This window comes from Phodopus roborovskii, unplaced genomic scaffold (genome assembly GCF_943737965.1).
Source record: "Phodopus roborovskii unplaced genomic scaffold, PHOROB, whole genome shotgun sequence".
Taxonomy (NCBI): domain Eukaryota; kingdom Metazoa; phylum Chordata; class Mammalia; order Rodentia; family Cricetidae; genus Phodopus; species Phodopus roborovskii.
In genome coordinates, this window is record NW_026126549.1 from 18,334,167 (window position 1) to 18,343,652 (window position 9,486).

A 9,486-nucleotide genomic window follows, 5' to 3' on the forward strand; every position below is an offset into this window, starting at 1 on the left:
TAGCACATTACTATGATATATTATAAAGTGCGTAGCATTGCCTATGAAGTATTATCAAAAAGTTTAATGACAGTTCCATCAAGTCTCAAAAGATAGAAGTCAAGAAAAAGTAAGAAAACAACTCTTCAAGAACTCTAATGATCTGTCTGTCTGTCTGTCTATCTATCATCTATCATCTATCATCATCTGTCTGTCTAAGCATCAATGGGAAGAGGGATTGCTTTCACCATATTTACCTATCAACTCATTTTCTTGTGGGAGTGTCATCCCTAGACGTGTGAACTTGGGCTGTATAAGAAAAATAGCTAGCTTTTTTGGCTCTCTTGGCAGCACCATGGTGGGCTGCAAGAACAAGCACCTGACAAAAGGCAGCAAGCAGGGAACCAAGAACAAAGTGGTTGATCCATTTTCGAAGAAAGATTGGTATGATGTGAAAGCTCCGGCCATGTTCAATATTAGAAACATTGGGAAGACACTAGTCATGAGGACCCAAGGAACCAAAATTGCATCTGATGGCCTCAAGGGTGTGTGTTTGAAGTGAGCCTTGCTGACCTACAGAATGACGAAGTTGCATTTAGAAAATTCAAGCTAATTACTGAGGATGTTCAGGGCAAAAACTGTCTGACTAACTTCCACGGCATGGATCTTACCCAGGACAAAACTGTGTCCCATGGTCAAAAAGTGGCAGACCATGATTGAAGCACATGTTGATGTCAAGACAATGGATGGTTATTTGCTCTGTCTGTTTTGTGTTGGTTTCACAAAAAAAAAAAAAAAAAAAAAAAAAAAAACACAACAACCAGATATGCAAGACCTCCTATGCACAGCACCAGCAGGTCCGCCAGATCCACAAGAAGATGATGGAAATCATGACCGGAGAAGTGCAGACAAATGGCTTGAAGGAGGTGGTCAATAAATTGATTCCAGACAGCATTGGGAAAGACATAGAAAAGGCTTGCCAGTCAATTTATCCTCTTCATGATGTCTTCTTAGAAAAGTAAAAATGCTGAAGAAACCCAAGTTTGAATTGGGAAAACTCATGGAGCTCCATGGTGAAGGAGGTAGTTCTTGAAAAACTACTGGTAATAAGACAGGTGCTAAAGTTGAATGAGCTGATGGATATGAACCATCAGTCCAAGAATCTGTTTAAAATCCAGATTTTTAATAGTGACAAATAAAGAGTTATTTGTGATGATGGTTTGCTTCTGAAAAAAAAGAAAGAAAAAGAAAAATAGTTAAATCAGCCAGAGAAATTAAGTCAATAAGCAGCATTCCTCCATGGTCTGTGCTTCAGTTTCTGCCTTGCCTTCCCTGGATGATGGGCTGTGAGCTAAATAAACCCTTCCCTCCCCATTGCTTTTGGTCAGTGTTTTATAACAGCAACAAAGAAAAAAATGGGCACACTATCTTTAATTAATTTAATTTTTAAGTTAGCGGAAAGTATTAGGTTTTGTTATCAAGTTTTCAAGCAGTGTTTTTGTTTATTTTTTTCCTTTCCCAATCCCTAGAACCCATCTTCCCCCAGTCACTTCCTTTTAGCTTTCACGTCACATACATCCTATTGCCATCCCTTTTTTTCCATACCTTTTCCCACCTCTTGTGAATTTCTTTATGTTCATACACATGTTCATACATATGAAGCCTGAAAACTAAATGTACATATAATAGGAACATGTGGTATTTGCCTTTCTCATATGGGGGTCATCTACTTTAACACAATGCTTTATAGGTCCATCACTTTTTAGCAAAAATTATTATTCCATTTTTCTTTACAGTTGAAAAAAATCTCCCACTATCTGTATGTTTTCTTTTGAGGTCTTTGTGTTCAATTAATTGGTTCATCTATTGATTGGCCGAGTTTTTAAAGGCGTTTGATTTGAGTAGTCATTATATTCTAGATATTAACACTCTAACTGAAGTAACCAAAGTAATCTTAAGCATAAAGAATAGTGACTGAGGCATCACAATACCTGACCTCAAATCATGCTTAAAGTCATAGTGACAAAGTCAGCATAATGTTGTCATAAAAACATTAATATATCCTAGTAAACACAATGTGAAGAAATAACATAACTAGGGCCATTGGATTTTTGATAGGAATATGTCAAAAACTATACTGGGAATAAAAACCAGTCTATTCATCAAATGGTGCTGGTAAAACTGGATATATTGAAAATATGAAACTAGATTCGTGTTACTCATGCTACTGAATCAATTCAAAGTGGATCAAAGGCTTCAATTTAAAAGTTGAAATGATGGAGCTACTAGAAGAAAACATTGAAATATACATCGAGATGTATACAGGCAAGAGCTTTCTGAACAATATCCCAACAGCCCAGAGGATATCTCCAAGAAATAACAAAGTGAACGAAAATTAATTTGAAAAGTTTATACATAGCAAAAATAAATTATCAGATAGTTTGCACAATGGTAGAAAATTCTAACCTAGTCTCTTAAAAAAAAAAAATCTTTGGAAAAGGCAAAAGAGGCTGTGACAGGGACTGCAAAGTTATTTTTTTTTCCTAACCTTGGGTTGACTTTAATTTCTCAAAAAAAAAAAATCATATGCTGCATTGGAAGACACTAATGAAACTCCCAAGAGTTTACATAAATATCTTTTTCAGAAAGTTAATTTCACCAATATTGAGGAAGGGAAATGTTTCATAGACGTATTTGGATCTAAGAAATGCCATGAATAAAATAAGTGTGTGAAGTATCTTGTTAGGACTTTGATATGCATAAATTTCTAGGTATATTTTCAATTAGTGGTAAAAATGATAGTTTAATATTTAATTTGTTTGGGAGCTGCTCCCAGAACTATTATTAAGGGGTGGTTTAATTGGTACTATAATTTATTTTTATATATATTTAAGATGTGTTTGATGTGTCTAAGATACATAGAAATAATAATAGCTCCCAACTTTCTAACAGCATCCTTGACTTTAATATGTTTGTTTCATAAGCCTTTGTGGTGGAAAATGTTCTAGGCAATAATTATTCATGAATGCAAATACACATTGGATTACAAGAAATGTAGGTTTTCCACCAAAACCCAAGTTGGTATCACAGTCTAAATTCAGTCATTAAAAATTGTAAAACTATAGATATTGCTCCTGAATGAAATTATAAAGTGGGTGATTTCTGTAGTCAGTATTTTCGATTCTGTTCCTCTTCCCTTTGAAGAAAGACAGTACCCATGTCTCCTTGTTTCTGTGGAAGGGTAGGAGCTAAACTCTCCTTGAGCACCTTGCTCTAAGTGGCAAACTGCCTCCTGTTGTGGAGTTGGGTGACATTTTACTTGTCTTTTGGGTGTGACCAATTTGTCAACATAAACAGCCTTTTTCCTCTGCCTTCCTCGGGAATGTGCCTAGTGTAGAATACTTGTCATGCTTACATGGGAGGCCTACAGGAAGTATGGCTGTGGCTGAAATCTAGATGTGAAAATTGGTCAGTCATCCATCATTACAGATGAGAATTAGGTATGCTGGGCAGAGCCTTGTCGAGGCTCCAGCCCATCATGTTTCTTTGCCATGCATGATCCATAGAAACCCAAGACTTCTGTTTTCTGGAGGAACAACTGAGAACATGCAGCCCTTCATTTTTAGAGGCATACAAAGCTTTAGTATACATGATGCTCTGTGGGAGGAGACAGATTTACTGCTATTAGGGAGCCAATCACCTGAGACACTACCTGCTCTGTACTAATTTTGTGCCTTAAAGGTGATTTTCTAGGATGTGACTGAATCACTGAGCCAAGGGGCAACAGGTCTAAAATGTTTGTGGTTACAGCCTTTCCTTATTACACAACAAAGATACTTCTGAATTGAAAAGGCAAAAGCTTGTACATCAAGTTATAAAACATTCTCCTCATCTACATGGGAGGACCTAGGAGTCTGTGACTTCAGGGTTTCAAACTAACCAAGGCAAGTACAGTTTGTGTTTAGTTATCAAGATTTTTGTTACTGCTTTCTTCTGTGTTTTTTCTTTTCCTTCTTCTTTCTTTCTTTCTTTCTTTTTTTTTTTCTTAAAAAATCTGAAGTTAGCTAGAAGCCTGCAGATGGATGGAAGAAAAAAAAGACATAATGAGGCAATTAATAAGCACACAATTAGCATTGCATATACATTTGAGAGCAAAGAGCTAGAGAAATGAGTCAAATGTTTGTCCAACCAGCATGAGGAGCAGAGTTTGTATCCCCAGCATGCATGTAAAATACCAGGCCAGGTGACACAAGCTTGCTGTCTCACCATTGGAGAACCAGAGACTACAGCCCACCCCACTACTCAGGCTTGTTGGCCAGTCAATTTTATTCATTTCACCAGGGTCAGTAAGAGAGCCTGTCTCATCATCATTATAATAATAATAAGACTATAATATGGAGAATGATATATGAAGATGACAGACATCAACTTATGGCCTTCATAGCAATGTTACACTTGCATGTGTACATACATGAAAACATATATACTTATATACTTGTAAATATATATATATATAATTATAAATAAAATTTACATCTGAAAACACACAAAATAAGAATATACAATTAAACATTCTTCTGTGTAAAATTCTCTCATTTCATAAAAAAAAAGTACTCTTTTAATATAGTTCAGTGGCAAACTATGGCTCTTTTTGGCAAACTTCTGTCTCTAAAAATATTACATTATTATTCATAACAGGAGCAAAACTATTGTTGTGAACAAAATTACACCCAAATTTTCCATGGAAACTCTCAAGGCCAGAAGGTCCTGGATAGATGTTCTACAAGTACTAAGAGTCCATGGATGCCAGCCCTGGCTACTATACCCAGCAAAACTCTCAATCACTATAGACGGAGAAAACAAGGTATTTAATGACAAAGCCAGATTTTCACAATACATATCTACAAATCCAGCCCTACAGAAAGTTCTAGAAGGAAAACTCCAACCCAAGGAAGTTAACTACACTCACAAAGATATGGGCAATAGATAATCCCACTTCACCAGAACCCAAGGGTAAAGCAGGACAAATATATTCACAATACCACTGCCAACAACAAATATAAAACAAACAAGCATTAACAATCAATGGTACTTACTATCCCTCAACATTAATGGTCTTAACTCGCTTATAAAAATACACAGGCTAACAGAATGGATACGAAGACAGAATCTATCCTTTTGCTGCATACAAGAAACACATCTAAGCATCAAAGATAGACATTACCTCAGAGTAAAGGGTTGGGGAAAGATCTTCCAATCAAATGGACCCAAGAAGCAAGCAGGTATGGCTATCCTAATATCTTACAAGTTATACTTCAAACCAAAATTAATCAAAAGAGATGAAGACTGTCATTTCCTATTCATTGCAGGTGAAATCCATCAGCACAAATTTCAATGCTACTAAAACTCAAACCTCACATAAAACCTCACACACTTATAGTGGGAGACTTCAACATGCCACTCTCACCACTAGACAGGACCACAAATCAGAAACTTAACAAAGGAACAAAAGAACTAACAGAAGTTATGTCTCAATTGGGTTTAAAAGACATCTATAGAACATTGCATCCAAACACAGAAGAATATACCTTCTGTTCCACATGGAACCTTCTCTAAAATTGACCACATACTAGGTGACAGAACAAACCTCAACAGATATTAAAAAAAAAATTGGAATAGTCCCCTATATCTTATCAGACCACCATGATTTAACATTAGAATTCAACAACACAAATCTCAGAAAACCTACAAACTCATGTAAACTGAACAATGTGCAAATGCACCATACCTGGGTCAAAGAAGAAATAAAAAAATTAAGGACTTCTTAAAATTCAATGAGAATGGACACCTTGAAAGCAGTGTTACAAGGGAAGTTCATTGCACTAAGTGCCCATATGAAGAAAACAGAAGTTGGTCACATTGGACAATTAAAAGCACCACTGAAAGCCTTAGAACAAAAAGAATCAAACTCACCCAGGAGGAGTAGATACCAGGAAATAATCAATTTGAGGGCTGAAATCAATAAAATAGAAACCAGGAAAACAATACCAAAAAAAAATCAATGCAACAAAGAGTTGGGTTTTTGAGAAAATCAACAAGATAAACAAATCTTCATCCAAACTAATAAAAAAGCAGAGAGAGAACATGCAAATTAACAAAATCATAAATGAAAGGGGGGACATAACAACGGACACAGAGGAAATCCAGACAATTTTCAGTTCATACATTGAAAACCTGTACTCCACAAAATTTGAAAATTCAAAGGAAATGGACAAATTTCTGGATAACTATCACTTACCAAAATTAAATCAAGAACAGACAAACAACTTAAATAGACCTATAACCCCTAACGAAATAGAAGCAGTCATCAAAAGCCTTCCAACCAAAAAAAAGCCCAGGGCCAGATGGCTTCTGTGCAGAATTCTACCAGAAATTCAAGGAAGAGCTAATACCAATACTCTTGAAATTGTTCCACACCATAGAAACAGAAGGTTCTTTACCAAACTCTTTTTATGAGGCCACAGTCACCTTGAAACCCAAGCCACACAAAGACACAACTAACAAAGAAAACTACAGACCAATATCCCTGATGAACATTGATGCAAAAATACTCAATAATATATTGGCTAACCAAATCCAAGAAAACATCAGAGAAATCATCCAGTATGACCATGGGTTGCTGGGATGTTTTAACATACGAAAATCTATCAATGTGATCCACCATATAAACAAACTGAAAAAGAACCACACGATCATCTCCCTAGATGCTGAAAAAGCCTTCAACAAAATTCAACACACTTACATCATAAAGGTGTTGGAGAGATCAGAGATAACAGGAACAAACATAAACATGATAAGAGCAATATACAGTAAACTAACAGCCAATATCAAACTGAATGGAGAGAAGCTTAAGGCGATTCCTCTAAAATCAGGAACAAGACAAGGCTGACCTCTCTCTCCATATCTCTTCAATATTGTACTTGGAGTTCTAACTAAAACAATAAGACAACAAAATGAGATCAAGGAGATCCAAATTAGAAAGGAAGAAGTCAAACTTTCTCTATTTGCAGATGATATGATAGTTTACATAAGTGACCCCCCAAAAAAAAAAAAACTCTACCAGGGAACTTCTACAGCAGATAAATACCTTCAGCAAACTAGCAGGATATAAGATAAACTAAAAAAAAAAATCAGTAGCCCTACTTTACTCAGATGAAAAAGGGACTGAGAAAGAAATCAGAGAAACATCACCCTTTACAAAAGCCACAAACAACATAAATTACCTTGGGGTAATGCTTACCAAACAAGTGAAAAACCTATATAATAAAAACTTAGTGTATTTAAAGAAAGAAATTAAGGAAGATACCAGAAAATGGAAAGATCTCCCATGCTCTTGGATAGATAGGATAAACATAGTAAAAATGGCAATCTTGCCAAAAGCAATCTACAGATTCAATGCAATCCCTATTAAAATCCCACCACAATTCTTCACTGACCTTGAAAGGACAATAATTTATATGAAAAAACAAAAGACCCAGGATAGCCAAAACAACCTTGTACAATAAAAGAACTTCAGGAGGCATCACCATTCCTGACTTTAAGCTCTACTACAGAGCTATAGTACTGAAAACAGCTTGGTATTGGCACAAAAATAGACAAGTAGACTAATGGAATCAAATAAAAAATCCTGATATTAACCCACACACCTACAAACACCTGATTTTTGACAAAACAGCTAAAAGTATACAATGTGGGGAGGAAAGCATCTTCAACAAATGGTGTTGGTACAATTGGATGATGGTGTGTAGAAGACTGCAGATAGACCCATGTCTATCTCCACACACAAAACTGAAGTTCAAATGGATCGAAGACCTGAACATAAGTCCAGCCACACTGAACCTCTTAGAAGAGAAAATGGGAGGTACCCTTGAATAAATTGGTGTAGGAGACTGCTTCCTGAACATAACTCTAGTAGCACAAACACCAAGAGCAACAATTAATAAATGGGACCTCCTCAAACTTAGAAGCTTCTGTAAGGCAAAGGACACAGTGGACAAGACCAAACGGCATCCCACAGACTGGGAAAGGATTTTCACCAATCCTACATCTGACAAAGGGTTGATCTCCAAAATATATGAAGAACTCAAGAAACTAGTCAACAAAACACCAAATAACCCTATTTAAAAATGGGGTATGGAACTGAAGAGAGAATTCTCAATAGAGGACATCAAAAAAGACTGAAAGGCACTTATGAAAGTGCTCAACATCCTTAGCTATCAGGGAAATGCAAATCAAAACAACTTTGAGATACCATCTTACTCCTGCCAGAATGGCTAAAATTAGAAACACCAATGATGAATCATGTTGGAGAGGATGTGGAGAAAAGGGAACACTCCTCCACTGCTGGTGGGAGTGCAAACTCATACAGCCATTTTGGAGATCAGTATGGCAGATCCTCAGGAAAATGGGAATCAGTTTACCACAGGACCCAGCAATCCCCCTCTTAGGCATATACCTAAAGGATTCACATCCATGCAACAAAGACGTGAGTTCAGCTATGTTCATAGCAGCATTATTTATAATAGCAAGAACCTGGAAGCAACCTAGATGCCCCTCAACTGAAGAATGGATAAAAGAATATGTGGCGCATCTACACAATGGAATACTACTCTGCAGAAAAAAATAATGGAATCTTGAAATTCACAGGCAAGTGGATGGAACTTGAAACCATCCTGAATGAGGTAGCCCAGTCACAAAAAGAGGAACATGGTATGTACTCGCTCATATATGGATTTTACTCCTAAAGCAAAGGATCACCAGCCTATAATTCACACCGCCAGAGGAACTAGGATACAAGGTGGATTCTAAGAGAAAACTGAACCTAAAGAAATGTTCAGAGACCTACAATACTGACTCCAACTAACAATTTGAGCAACAGTGGAAAGGCTACCATAAATGCCCTTCCCTGATAATAAGATCAATGGCTAACTTATCCACCATCATAGAGCCCTCATCTAGTATCTGTTGGAAACAGAAGCAAACACCCACAACTAAACACTGAGCTGAACTGGATTCCAGATTCAGAGAATGAGGACAAGACCAGGCTACAGAAACCCACAGAGACAGCTGACCTGAACAAGGGGGAGCTTATGGGCCCCCCAGACTGATAGCTGGGAATCCAGCATGGGACTGACTCAGAACCCCTGAACAGGCTAAGGGACCTCAGACAGTGGAACCAGGATGTATCCCTTGTGCACAAAAGGACTTTGGGAGCACATTCCCCATGGAGGGATATTCCCTTAACCTAGAGACAGGAGAGAAGTCCTAGTCCCTACTCCAAATGACTTTACAGATTTTGTTGACCCCTCCTGGATGGCATCACCCTACATGTGGAGTGAGGGAAGGATGGGAGGGAAAGGGGGAGAGAGGGAAAGTTGGAGGGAGGAACGTAGGGAGGGAGTGAGGGAGGTAGAGGGAACTGGGATCGATATGTGAAATAAAATAATA

At 37.2% G+C, this 9,486-nt stretch overlaps 1 pseudogene; it reads left to right on the plus strand.

Annotated features, from left to right (window-relative positions):
- Positions 1–334: 334 nt before the first annotated feature.
- Positions 335–1,193, plus strand: LOC127234188 (40S ribosomal protein S3a-like; annotated as a pseudogene).
- The last annotated feature ends 8,293 nt before the right edge of the window (positions 1,194–9,486 follow it).